This window comes from Dendropsophus ebraccatus, chromosome 11 (genome assembly GCF_027789765.1).
Source record: "Dendropsophus ebraccatus isolate aDenEbr1 chromosome 11, aDenEbr1.pat, whole genome shotgun sequence".
In the NCBI taxonomy this organism is placed as follows: domain Eukaryota; kingdom Metazoa; phylum Chordata; class Amphibia; order Anura; family Hylidae; genus Dendropsophus; species Dendropsophus ebraccatus.
Window position 1 is genome coordinate 72,429,877 of NC_091464.1, and position 15,523 is coordinate 72,445,399.

At 37.6% G+C, this 15,523-nt stretch overlaps 1 protein-coding gene across 2 annotated transcripts in view; it reads right to left on the reverse strand.

The window, feature by feature from the left end:
- TMPRSS15 (transmembrane serine protease 15) overlaps positions 1–15,523 on the reverse strand; it is a 302,887-nt gene that overhangs the window by 40,274 nt on the left and 247,090 nt on the right. The gene's annotated exons all lie outside the window — the stretch shown is intronic.

Here is a 15,523-nt window from a genome sequence, read left to right on the forward strand (position 1 = left end):
CTCTGTTGGGAATCAATTGAACCTTTGAAGTCTTTTGCAGTGAGACAGGGAGAGAAACTTTTAGCTTAGAACATCTCCTGGTTTGTTGTAGAAGTCTTTTTGGGGGAAGGGGGGGGGTAGCATGCAGACCCCAACTGATCAAAGCTTTTGACAAGTCATAACTGGAAGGAGCAGAGGATGCAGCACTTGCATCATGGCATGCAGGGCATACAGCAGCTGATAAGTATTACAAGAGTTAGTGATTTATAAATAGACTTATAAATATGTATGAATTTCTCATGCCAGTTGATTTGAAAATAATTTTGCTCCTATGGATTACCCCTTTAATGTACAAGAGAAACCGTTCCTCCATTGATTTAAAGGGAATCTGTCACCTGGAAATTCAGTACCAAAGTGCAATGTCACATAGATCTATGGAAAAGGATACACATATTTTTTTTCATGAAGCAATCTGCTAAAAAAATGCAGTTTCATGCTGCAGGAAAGTGCCAAAGTGGGTCAGGCACCTCACAGCCCCGGACTCTCTAGGCCACGCCTTTTTGGCACTATAAAACCACATATTGTTTCTAGCAGACTGCATTCACAGAGCGTTAAATGAAACATAATATGTATCCTTTCCCCAAGACCTATATAACACTGTCAGCACTTTGGTACTGATATCTAGGTGACAGATTCACTTTAAGTGAAGAAAGCAATCACAGAACCTCTGTGCTCTGTAAATGTGAGATTTATCATACAGTTATGGCAAATCCTGTATACAGTATATGACATAAATGTCTCAGATGGGAATATATTTAAAAACGTAAGTTTAAAGCAGATCCCTTCAAGAAGAAAGAGAGACAGGGGGAGGGTGAAGTAAAAGGCAAGGAACGTACAACAGAAATGATCAAGGATCAAAGAAAAGCAGAATAAGACAGAAACTGTTGGTAGAAATTCTATCAAAATGTTCTCAACATTGCCGCTTATTCATTCATCATAAAGGATGAAGATGAAACAACATGGAAATCAACAGTAACAATTTACACAAATGACCTAGGAACAGGCGGACTGCCTTGGTCTTCTCTAGAGATTGAGCTATTCTTTGGTGAGGTTAGTTAAAGGGGTACTCCAGAGAAAAAGTCGTTTATAAATCAGCTGGTGGCGGAGAGTTAGATAGATGTGTGAACTACTTTTATTAAAAAAAAAGTTTTTAAGTCTTTATCAGCTGCTGTACATCCCACCAGAAAGTGGTCAATTCTTTCCAGTCTGACATGGCGCTCTCTGCTGCCATTATGTCTAAGTCAGGAACAATATAGTAGCAAATCCCCATAGCAAAATTCTCCTGCTCTGGACAATTCCTGAATTCAACAGAGGTGACAGCAGAGAGCATGATTGATTACACCACTTCCTGTAGGACATACAGCAGCTAATAAGTACTGCAAGATGAGTTTTTTTTAATTTTTAGTAATTTACAAAATCTGTATAACTTTCTGACACCTGCCTGAACAATGAAACCTCATGACCCTCCCTTCTACCATGTGTTATTTATAATAATAGGGTGGTTTAAGGGGAATGCTGATGATTGATGATGATGATGATTGATGATTAATGATGACGATGATGATTGATGATGATTTGTATAGTGCCAACAAATTTCGCAACTTTACTGCTGTAGGTCATCATATGAGAACAATAGTATACCAGCCTACACATTGATGAAAAGATGGACATGTGTGAGCTCCTTTATATGGTCCTGAGACCCCCTCAGTTATATCTATTCTCCAAGTGGTAGAATTATCCTAAAACCCTTCTATCAATTGATTTGTATGAGAGTCATCAAGAGGAGGGGAGGAATCACTTTTGCACAATCGTCTCTATATATTGATGGATTCGCTCACTCTAGTTACAGTTGGGCTAACCTGCATGTGGATGTGCTAGCCTACCTCTGCTAGAAAACCATGTTTAAAGGGATAGTCTCATCTTAAGTAATATAGTTACACTTGTACTACTCATCTAATTAAGTATTTTTGCATATACAAAACTTACCTCCTCCTTATATGCTGCTGTTTCCTTTCCATTGTTAACAGCTCAATGTCTAGGTTGCTGACTACCCGCTCTGCTCTAAAAGCAGTGGTCCAGCAGATATACGCCCCTGGCGTAAAGCACGAACAAACGGCAGATTTGCATACACCAGCTGTATCCCCGATCACCTGATGGGCAGGCAGGGCGAAGCGCCTCATCAATCAAGGTCTATGCCTGGAAACAGGCGTAAACCAGGCAAATACCGGAGCAGTGTAAATTTTTGTGCAATTCTTGCGCCAACCACAGGTCCTGCCGGATTCAATAAGTGGGACGCCCCTTAGGGAATCCGGTGGGGTAATTGGGTTTAGGGCCTAATTTAAGACCAGTGTAGGAGTACGCCAGTCTTAATAAATGTCCTCCATAGCGTATATGATATATATAGAAATATACATACTATAACTATAGATCCACCAACCAAACCCCTGCTTATAGAGAAGAGTAGTGGTTCGTTATTTAGACAATGAGCTGTCAAAAAAGGAGAGGAGATGTGGACAAATTAGGAGAAGGAGGCACATTTGATGTATGAATGTATTTGCTAAACTATTTAAAAGAAGGAGTATCAGCAGGCTAGACAAATCTAACCTTCTTATAGCCTCCTATAGCATCAGGGATGCAGAGGAGGAAGGTATCTTACCTTCCTCCTCGGTGCCGGTCCTGCGCTTTTAGGGTAAAGCCTGCTCCGGAGCACCCTTAGGAGCACTGCTGTGTCATCCGGTCCGCCCTTTCTAATGATAATTAATAGATGGGGGTTGGGCAGTGCTCCTAAGGGTTCTTAAGACTAACAGCGGAGGACTGCACCGAGGAGGAAGGTAAGACACATACCCAGCACTATAGAGGGCTATCCTCAGGTTATATTGCGTCTAACCTGCTGATAGGTCCCCTTTAACTTGATGAGTCCTACAAGTATAACTATGTTGAGATAGGAATATCCCTTTAAGTTTTGGATTTAAGTTACAGAGTTACTGAAATATCCACTGTGGATTTGTTAATGGCAATAATATTCTATGAGAACATACCCATCCAGTTAGAGCCAAGCTGTTAGGTCACATATCTGACAAAGGAGGGGAGCTAAATTGCTTTCGGATTCTAAGAATAACAGCGTGAAATAACTCATTATCAGCACAAACCCAGTCAAGCAAAGTCTACACAAAGTTATTCAACATGTTATGTAGATTTCGACTGTGTATAAAGCAGAATTATACCGTAAAAAACGGTGAGCTCAGTATTTTCTCTTGAATGACTCCAATATAAAAAACGAAGGAAGTAACAATGTGATGAAACCGAAAAACAATGCCAATATTAGAAAAACCAAGAAACAAACAAAATGGAGACATTTTAGCCTGCTTTCCAGAAGTCCTCTAAAGTCCTCTGTATCTAGGCGGGTCACTCTTTTAGGAAGCCCACCCTCACCACTACCCTACCAAAACCGGGACTGTTGGCGAGTTTTATAGCGTTCAATAAGGTTGTTAGAGAAATATTAAAATCTATGTATGTAACTATTTTATGCCTGCATTTCTATATTAAAAAAGGATATTATTAATATCATTGTTAATTCCACTGAATTCAGTTAACACCTTAAAATATGTCTTTAATTGGTAGGGCAATGGTATCCCTGGCACTGGTCGCTTGTGCAGAATATCACAGGAACTTAAATGTTGCATGACAGCAGAATCCCTGCTCTAACAACAAAGAGCAGAGAAACCTTCCATCCTTGTAGTTTAACCCCTTAGATGCTGTGGTCAAACCATGATTATGGCATTTAAGTAGTTCCTGGGCTTTTATCACTTCAACTCCAGGGAGATGCAATCTCTGGGATGCAGATGAATTTCTATAGCAGTAGGGGGCCTAATGAAGACCCCTAGGTATGCTATATATTTGTGCCTACTCAGTTTTGCTTTTGCTAAGGCCGGTTACTTCACCTATCAACGTTATGTTAGAAAAGTGTATTATATTAGCAATCAGAAGATTGCACTTGAAAGTCCCCTTGTGGGATAATAAAAAGTAAAATTTAAAGTTCTGAAGAAGAAAAAAAATAATAAAATCTTAATTATATATATATATATATATATATATATATATATATTTATTTATTTGTATAGCGCCAACAGATTCTGCAGCGCAACAGATATATAAATATATATTTATATATATATATATTTATTGAAACCCCTTACGAATCATCATGGGGTTAAAGAACATTGCACTATTTGCATTTTTTTACCCATAATTATTAAAGCCTTAAAAAGGTTCTATGGAGAAAGGGGCCATGGAGAAAAAAATGGTTTTAAATCAACTGGTGTCAGAAAGTTATACAGATTTGTAATTTACTTCTATTTAAAAAATCTTCCAGTACTTATCAGCTGCTGTATGTTCTGAGGAAGTGGTGTATGCTTTCCAGTCGTACACAATGCTCTCTGCTGCCACCTCTGTCCAAGTCAGGAACTGTCCAGAGCAGTAGCAAATCCCCATAGAAAACCTCTCCTGCTCTAGAAAGTTCCTGACATGGACAGAGGTGGCAGCAGAGAGCACTGTGTCAGACTGAAAAGAAAACACCACTTCCTGCAAGACATACAACAGCTTATATGTTTTAAACAGATGTCATTTTAAAAATGTACATAACTTTCTGTAACCAGTTGATTTTTTTTTAATCTTTCTCTGGAGTACCCATTTAATGTGTACTTATTTTGCAACAATTTTCTGTACATTTTTTCACACTTTTTGGTGGATAAACATGTGAAAACATTTGAGAATTGAATCAACAACTCGATTTGTCAATGCTTCAAAAGATCTCGATTAGAAAAAAAAAAAAAATCTCCAAAAAGTCTTTTTTTGCTTGTAAAGCATATTTCCCAGGTTCACAATAAACTGTATGAACATACAGTAGACCTACTCTGATCCTGCTGCCGTAGTGATCCTGATCCTGTATACATTATTCACTGAAGTGTATAGACATCTATGGTCGGAGCAGGATAAAGTTATTCACCAAAGAGCATTTCATATATTTCTCAGGAGACGTTTGAGACTTTGTCATATAAATCTCCTCTTGCACAACCATGTCAGTTTATGAGGTAACAGGACATAGGATAAAGGAGAGAATGAATGCGGCTTCACAGGTGACACCCACTGAGCTCAAAGCCTGCAGGAAAGCATGTCAGCGAAACCAGATCTTAAGAAAACTACTAACAGCATAGTAAAGCCTATAACTCCAATACCAATATATAAAAATAATACAAAAGTAAAAAAAAATCTTTTTAAAAACTGTTGTTCTCTTCCTACTTTGTAAATGTTATTGGTGAACACAACAGAAACATGACAACTTATAACGCGACAGCTCAACAACTATCTCTTTCTATGGGAATAGCCATTGTTTTTTTATAAGTCTATACAAGAAAACAAACAAGCAAGACTCATCCAACGGCAGAACGGTAAACGGAATTTGATGAAACGTGCGGGGATCGCGGAAAGGATGTTGTGACAAGGCTAATTCTAAGTTAGAAGTATTGCTTCCTGCTGGCAAATCTCAAGCAGATCTACTGTAATACTTATCATTATCCTTGCCAATATAGGAATTCAATTCAGGTAGCCTAGATCTGCGGCTATCAGCGAACGATGAGACAACAGCACATAAAAGCCCAATGGATATAGGGATATAGACAATTGAAGCCTATTTGATCAAATATTCACTGTTTACTTGTACTTACCATCGACTGAGTTTCCATGTAAACCAATAAAATGGAAGTTATGCTATTATTAGAGTAATGCTCCTTAGGTTGCTCTACTGGAGAATCAAATCCTTATTTAATGACTTACTTAGACATACCACTGATTGGATTTTTTTATCCATATACCATAAAAATAAAATTATCCCCAAAGGTTTAAAAATGCCATTTTCATCACCATTTCCCATGGATAAATCCTTTACAGGTGAATGGGGAGTTATGATGGATACGTTCTCCGCTCTAATGATTGATAAACTAATTGATAAACGCAGATCCCTGTCTATTGAACTGGTTAAAAATATTGAAAACCATCTGTCACTACATATTGAGAACTTGAATCTCGAATATTTAGCCTATAATATACATAGGAGTGAAAAGTATTTTATTAATAAAAAGATACATAAATTACAAAGGGACGTTGGTGCACTCAAAATCAAAGCCCCACAATCATAACCCAAATAACAATATTAATAGACCTTTCTATAGAAGGACTTTTTACAATAGTAATTATAGGAGACCCAATACGATACATCAGGGGAATGATCACTCCCACAGGGGAACTATTAAACCCTCTCAACAAAAACACATAAAAATAACAGAAAATATGGAGGGGAATAATCCTATATCCGCCTCCAGAATACATATGGAAGATGATAGGATAACACCCAATATTGATCCTTTTCCATCTAGTGCTATTAATCCTGATATAACACCTGTGGATAATAGAAATGGGTTCATCACCTCTAGAGTTTCAACTCGTTCTACTGTTCACACCCCTAGCAGGAAAATTATAAATACTACAGTTGATATTCATGCTCCTATTATAGATTCAGTTTTTTATTCAGATATTTCCATAACTCCCCCACTGATCACTGAGACTGAAACTCCATCATTACATTTTTTAGACCCCGATCAGAATATAAACCCATTAGATCCCAATGTAGCCCGAATACAAACTGCACAGATTCCCATGACACCCCGAACATCAAACTTGGAAATAAAAAGTCCAATGATCAACACCATCACAAAATATTATACAGTCACACCTCTCTCAAGAAAAAGAGGAAAGCCAATAGAAGAGGACACAGAGGGGGAAGAAAAGTCAAAAAAGATAAAACGAAACCAGCCTCACCAGATTTAGACCACGTTGAGAAGGGTATATTCAACATTTCTAAATATATCCTTTCAAAAGAAGAGAATAACATCTTGAGTAAGGGTTTATCTTTTAGCCCCTCTAGTGACCACAACTTGTTCAAACTTTTTGTAGATCTTAATCAATTTTTGAGAAAACTAACCATCAAAAGACACTTCGCACTAAAGTCATTCAGTCAAGATTTAAATATGATACCCATATTGACCAATAGCGATGATAATCCTATCCTATATGTAGATATCGAGGAACTCTCTGACATTATTCTCAGTGAACCTATTAGTACCGACTTAAAACCTAAATCTCACTTTTATCCTACTGAAAGTAAGGGCCCATTTTTGGAAACCTTTTATAATAACGTAATGAACGACTTTAAGATGCAAAGCAGAGAAAAAAACAAATTTTCTAGAAATCTTAATCGTGCACAAAATGAAGCACTTAAAAGTTTGATGAAGAATGAGGATATTGTCATAAAATCCGCAGACAAAGGGGGGGGGGGGTAGTGATTATGGATTATGAGTACTATGATCAAGAATCTCACAATATTCTATCTGGCTCTAAGTATTACAAAAAGCTCACCAATGACCCCACATTAAAATATAATAAAGAATTTCAATCATTACTCGAAGGAGCTCATCAAAATCGATGCCTTCTCAAACGGGAGAAGATGTATATTTTTAATCCTAATCCAGTGGTACCATCTTTTTATTTCTTACCCAAGATCCATAAAAATCTCACTTCCCCACCCGGCAGACCTATCATCGCCAGTATGGATTCCATCACTGGAAATTTGTCAGAATATATAGACCACCAGTTGCAAAAATATGTACAATCTCTACCTGGCTATTTGAAAGATACTACGCACTTATTACAACTCATGAAAGAAATAAAGTGGAATAATGAGTACCTTTGGGCCACTTTGGATGTTACATCACTCTACAGCAACATCCCACATGATAAAGGCCTTGAAGCAATAAAGAAAACCTTGAGCAATGACCCCCTTATGCCGGAACTTAAAAAAAAGTTTATTTTAGATTGTATTCATTTTGTACTTACCCATAATTATTTTAATTATAATAACCAATTTTATTTACAAACAAAAGGAACGGCTATGGGCACCAAGTTTGCCCCACGCTATGCCAACCTCTACATGGGAGCATTCGAAGAATCCTTTAATGATCCTAATATAGTATTTTATAAGCGTTTTATTGACGACATTGTTTTAATATGGCATGGTAACCAACACTCATTGGAGAACTTTATTAATTCCATTAACAATAACTCTTGGGGATTAAAATTTACCAGCCACATTAGAGAGTCTGAAATCATCTTTTTGGATCTAAAGATACAAATCATTGATAATCAAATTGAAACTATGTGTAATTTCAAGGATGTTGACGCTAATAGCTATTTGGATTTCCGAAGCTGTCACTATAAAAGCTGGAAACAGAATATACCATATGGACAGATGAAAAGAATTAGGAGAAATTGCAGCTCAGACATAAGATGCTCCGAACAATTATCTATTTTGGAAAAAAGATTCATAGATAAAAATTACCCAAAAACACTCATACAAGGAGCTAAAGAACGGGCCCTCGCTCTTTCTCAAGAGGAGAGCCTTATAGCAGTCAGCGAAAATAATAAAAAAGAAACAACATTAGACTTTAAAGTAGCCTTTATTACAAAATATAATACACAGCACTCGATTATTAAAAATACACTAAGCAAAAATTGGGGTATCCTACAAAATGACCCCATCCTAAAGGATATAATCCCCCGACAACCAAGATGTATATTTAGGAGAGGTAAAACTCTCAAAAACATACTAGCCCCTTCTGTCCCCAAGGTCCAAAAAAAGAAAAAATCTGGGAGAAAAAATACCAACCTACCACACGGAATATATAAATGTAGAGGGTCCAGGTGCAAATGCTGTCAATGTATTACACACAAAACTACAGAAGTTACTATTAAAGGCGAAGCTGAACCATTTCTAATCAAACAACATTTGACGTGTAGCTCCAGCTATATAATATATCTGTTAGATATGTAGGTCGAACTATAAACCCTATGCGACAACGACTCAATCAACATAGATTCAATATAGTTCATAACTACAATAAACACAGTATTTCAAAACATTTCACTATACATCATAATAGTAACCCGAACCTATTAAAAGTAATACCATTAGAAGAAGTACCTAAGGGAGCTTTTAAAACCCTCTGCAATAAGGAGATGTACTGGATCTTTAGATTAAATACACTAATCCCAGCTGGTCTCAATGAAACTTTGGAACATGTTTATTAATAGTCTTATAGAATTGTTATCATTATTACTGTGATTATTTATGAATTTTTATGAATTGTTTTATTATCAATTGCCTTATTATTTATATGTATTTGAATTTTTATAGGTGTCCATAATAGGGACAGAAACCCCTTTTTTTATAACTAATATGTAGATATATGTGACTATAAGCTTTTTTTAATGTCCTTAAATTTACTATCCGCATATTGTACATGGAACATTTAATCAATCATGTTATATAAAATGATATATTTAATATGATATATATATAATAGTGATAATTGACTTAATCATATACACTTATTTAATATATAAAAAGCTACAACACATAAAATATTGATTATATTATATATACTCATTTAATGTATTAAAAGCTATAACACATAAAATATTCATTAGCTATAGAACACGTCATTAACTCATAGTACATCATCCATAGAAACACAAATTGTGAGACATCGCGTAAGTCTGCTGGCTGCAGCGATGCACTACTAAGGAATTCGTACTTGGAATATGTCCCATGTCGGATTCCTTACTTTTTACCTTGCTTTCCATGGACGCATTGCGTTCAACGGACGCGGTGCGTTCCACGAGCGCAATGCGCTCCATGGACCATCTTGATCGATATGCGTTCCAACAGTGAAACGCAATCACATCACTTCCGTGTAATGTCGGACACGTCACGTCCGGTCATAGCGGCACTGAACAGACACGCTAGCACACACATGTAAGTTGTGATTACTTTTACTTATAACATATATATTGCTGTATGTATCTGGTACATCTAGGCTTGAGAAAGGTGTTGTATGTGCACCGAAACGCGTCGCCCTTAATCCCCGAATTGTTATGTTTTAACACATGGAATAAATCGTGGAACCATTTCCTTGACGGGTATCGATTTTGATTTGGTGAACCTGGAGGGGGATATACTTTCTTAGTTGAAACTTATCCCCCAATCGAAGTAAGTTATATACTTCTTGCTAAACCAATGCACCACTTCTTATATGGTTGATCCTTTGAGCGCCGGAAACCTTTTTTTGTTTGTATTACATATAGGTTGCTCTACTGGAGATTTAAATATTGGGTTTGGTACTATCAATACAAGTTAATTTTTGTAGAATTAAAAAAAAAAATTATTTAGCTTCAACAATATGTTTATAGCATTCAAAGTTTTCTTTAATTATAGCTGGGATCAACTTAGTGTGTAGTTTCGCAAGAGAAGTGATTAACTAGGATAACTGGCCGAGGCTTGAGGTTATTTTCCATTTGCAAAATATATTCCAAATAATGGCTTTTTCTGCAAGAAGGTGAATTTTTGCCAAGAGCGCTGCCTGGCCGCTAATCCTACTGTAGTGCAGCTCTTGAAGATAATACCACACAGGCTCGTAAGCTCAGGTGTAAAAAAAAATATATATGTATGTTTAATTTAAGTGGAGTGACCACTATTCTACCTAGCTAATAAGCACGGAGGCAGCATGACATTTACTCTAAAACTGTAATATGTCCTATCCAAGGCTTAGAGATTACACACCGCCAATGCCGTACATGTATTTATCTGCATTACTTTATATGGCGAAATGATATACTGCTGGTATCTTGTATTTTCTTAAAATAATTTATCTCTGCATTTTCAACTGTTTTACGGACACCGCTTAAGCTTTCATTTATGTTTCTATAAATTTATGGCCATCGAACCTCCGGCTTCTGTAAAATAATGAAAGGGATTTGAGGCTGAAGTTATTGCAGTCGGTTTAACAAAATTATTTATCTAAGTAGGAATTAAAATACTGTAAGGGCTGAAATGTGTTTAGAGGCTGTGTATATAATTTAAAGAGAAGAGACTGGATTAAATGTATAATTACAAGGAAAATTAAAGGAGAAGTCCAGCAATTTTTTTTTATTAAAGTATTGTATTGCCCCCCAAAAGTTATACAAATCACCAATATACACTTCTTACAGGAAATGCATATGAAGTGCTTTTTTCCATGCACTTCATGGATAACATGGTGATGTCACTTCCTGGATAAAATGGTGATGTCACTTCCTGGATAAAATGGTGATGTCACTTCTTGGATAACATGGTGATGTCACTTCCTGGATAAACATGGTGATGTCACTTCCTGGATAAAATGGTGATGTCACTTCCTGGATAAAATGGTGATGTCACTTCCTGGGTAAAAAGGTGATGTCACAACCGACTCCCAGAGCTGTGCGGGTGTGGCTGCTGGAGAGGATGATGGCAGGGGGACACTGAGGGACACAGGGCACTGGAGGGACACTGAGCATCCCTCTGCCATCATCCTCTTGGGCAGCCACAGCCCACACAGCTCTGGGAGTTGGAGCATGACATCACCATGTTATCCAGAAAGTGACATCACCATGTTATCCAGGAAGTAACCACCATGCTATCCAGGAAGTGACATCACCATGTTATCCAGGAAGTGAAGCCTTGATGCAGTAGTAAGTGCAGGGAAAAAAAAGCACTTTATAAGCATTTCTCGTAATAAGTGTAAATTGGTGATTTATTTAAGTTTTGGGGGGCAATACAATACTTTAATAAAAGCCCCTCGCATAGTTTTGCTTTATAGGGCATCCATGTGGTCCAATAGGACAAGCAGACTTTATGGGATATGGGAAGAGGGGATTTATTGCTGAGTCTGATGGCTGTCATTTTTCTAACTAGCCAATTATATTTCTTTCTGTACTTGTTGAATTTATCAAAAATTGTGCATGTCCTGAAAAAATTGCACATATTATTTTTTGTCTAACAGACAAGTGTAATATATTTACCTGGACCGAAGCAAAAGTAGCCTTGGACCAGCAGATGCAATTTTCAAAAATTTTACACTGCTGCTGTTAAACTACTACTGCTGCATTTAGCCCATTCCTGCAGCCGATACAGAGGAATGTTCTTTTTTTACTATTGGTTTGCGGGCACCGTCGGGTGTGCTCGCAAATTAATTAGCCAACTACCTCAAAGCAATCTGCGGCCGCAGGCCGCATTTCCATTGTTTGAGCAGCTATTATTTTTGGACTTTGTTCACTTAACAACATCCATAAATAATGGGCGGCATTGTATTTAATTCAATGCAATGCTGCCCCTGAAGTAAAAAACGGACACTGATTCCATTACGTTGTGTGAACATAGCCAAAGAGTAAATATTTTGTCCAATACTACAAAAAGATGAATGCTAAAATAATCACAGTTAACAAATATTTGACTAGTAAATTCTCATTGGTAAATACCACTACGTCTGAAAAAATGGTGCAAACACAGTGTATTCACCTAAGAATAGGTGCAAAGCCTTGATAAATGTCCTCCAATGTTTTTAAAGTTGAATAGGGTATGTTACTAGAAAATGTATTTTTGGAAATCAAGATTTATGTATTTATGTCATTACGTATTTAATTAATATTTCAGATTTTTATGTAACTTTATATAAAAATCCCGAAATATTAACTTTAGCAACTTAAACATCATACAAAGTGTATAATAAACTGACATTTGTTGTAAGCTCAAGCTCAATTTTTAGCTTTGCTGTGTAGACTGTGATATGTTCAGCAAAGGACAGATCCTCTATACTACAGCACACAGGACACATCCTCTATACTACACCACACAGGACACATCCTCTATACTACAGCACACAGGACACATCCTCTATACTACAGCACACAGGACACATCCTCAATACTACACCACACAGGACACATCCTCTATACTACACCACACAGGACAGATCCTCTATACTACACCATACAGGACACATCCTCTATACTACACCACACAGGACACATCCTCTATACTACAGCACACAGGACACATCCTCTATACTACAGCACACAGGACACATGCTCTATACTACAGCACACAGGACACATCCTCAATACTACACCACACAGGACACATCCTCAATACTACACCACACAGGACACATCCTCTATACTACATCACACAGGACAGATCCTCTAAACTACACCATACAGGACAGATCCTCTATACCACATCACACAGGACAGATCCTCTATACTACACTATACAGGACACATCCTCTATACCACACCACACAGGACAGATCCTAAATACTACACCACACAGGACAGCTGACAGATCCTACAGCATACAGGACACTCCTCTTTTCTACACTATACAGGACACATCCTCTATACTACACCACACAGGACAGATCCTAAATACTACACCACACAGGACACATCCTCTATACTACACCACACAGGACACATTTTCTATTCTACACCACACAGGACACATCCTCTATATACACCACACAGGAGAGCTGGCAGATCCTCTACACTACACCACACCACACAGGACAGAACCTCTATACTACACCACACAGGACACACCCTCCTCTATACTACACCACACCGAACACCTCCTCTATACTACACCACACAGGACACATTTTCTATACTACACCACACAGGAGAGATGAAATTTAACCGGTCCTTTTGTCTTTGTCTTATATTCAAATAGAAAAAAAAATCTATAGTTCTACACACTGCCAAAACACTGTTCACACTGCCAAAACACTGTTCACACTGCCAAAACACTGTTCACACTGCCAAAACACTATATTATAACTAGAGATGAGCGAACCAGTTCAGCCGCTATGGGACCCGGTCAGGATTTTTCCGACCGGATTCGGATTTTTGAAAGTCCGCTCCAAATTTTTTTTTCTTGCTTTCTAAAATTGCAGCGACCATTTTAGAAAGCAGGAAGTGTTCCGGGGGGGAAAGCGCTTTCCCATGATGCCTGGAACATATCCAATCAGCACTAGCCCACCCCCTGTGACGTCGGTATTGCTTTAAGAGGAGCGGTCACATGACCACACAACGCAGTCTGCACAGAGAGAGAGAGGAAGCATACTGTTAGCAGTGCACAGAGCTCGTCATTGACAAAACGCTGCTGGTGCTGCTGTACTGACTACTGAGAAGCAATTGTATAAAAGCAAAGACCAAAAGATTAGGAAAGCGGAGAGGAGAAAGATCTAGTGATAGAGAGAGAAATATAGAGAGGGCGAAAGATAGATATATTAGGCATAGGAGAGCAAAGGGTGGACGTTACAAAAAAGTGCTCTACAGATATATAAGTACTATAGTTGGATCTTTGTGATACTGTCTATCACATGGTGTTATCCTGAGAGACAAATATACCTGGTGCATGTGTGTAGCATAAAACTATGTAAAAAAAGTGCTATATATATATATATATATATATATATTCTGGGTAGAGAGAAAGCAAACCGGCACAACCAACTCTGCAAGCCTCTGTGATATAACGGGCAATACGGCAAAAGACGGGGTGCTCTTCCTGAATGAGTGCAGTGCAAGCATCAATATTAATGTTCAAAAAAAGAAGGCATAAGGAGGCACTCACCGTATAAAAATCTTTCTTTATTTAGTCATCTATATAAAATCTCAGGTCAGAGTGTGTAGCAGACGGCGGGGACGTTGGCTACTGCTGCTCCTACCTGGCCTTCATGTTGACCACTTCTGCTCTCGTACTGGCCTCAAATGACTATTGCTGGACCTCCACTGGCCTCCAATGACTACTGCTGCTCCTTCACTGCATTTGTGACCTTTTTCCTGCATAGACCCTGTAATGGTGAATATTGAAGTCTAAAAAAAAAAATGACTGAGATATCAAAAAGATAATGATGTTACTGACATGTAGAGCCCTAAATTCAACCAAATACACTACCCCCGTATCATATAGATGCTTTAAACTACGAAATCTGAAGAAATCCGAAATTCGGTCGAACCAAACTTTTCAAAAAAATCTGGAAGTCAGGTCGAAATGAACTTTTGAAAAGTTCGCTCATCTCTAGTTATAACCTAACCTTTTTTTTTTACAGTATTAACCCTTTAAGGACAGAGCAAATTTCGATTTTTGCGTTTTCGGTTTTTCCTCCTTGTGCATAAAAGGCCATAGCACTTGCATTTTTCCACCTAGAGACCCACATGAGCCCTTATTTTTTGCGTCACTAATTGTACTTTGCAATGACAGGCTGAATTTTTCCATAAAGTACACTGCGAAACCAGAAAAAAATTTAAAGTGTGGTGAAATTGAAAAAAAAAACGCATTTTGTTTATTTGGGGGAAATGTGTTTTTACGCCATTCGCCCTGGGGTAAAACTGACTTGTTATATATGTTCCTCAAGTCGTTACGATTAAAACTATATGTAACATGTATAACTTATATTGTATCTGATGGCCTGTAAAAAATTTAAACCATTGTCAACAAATATACAACACTTAAAAT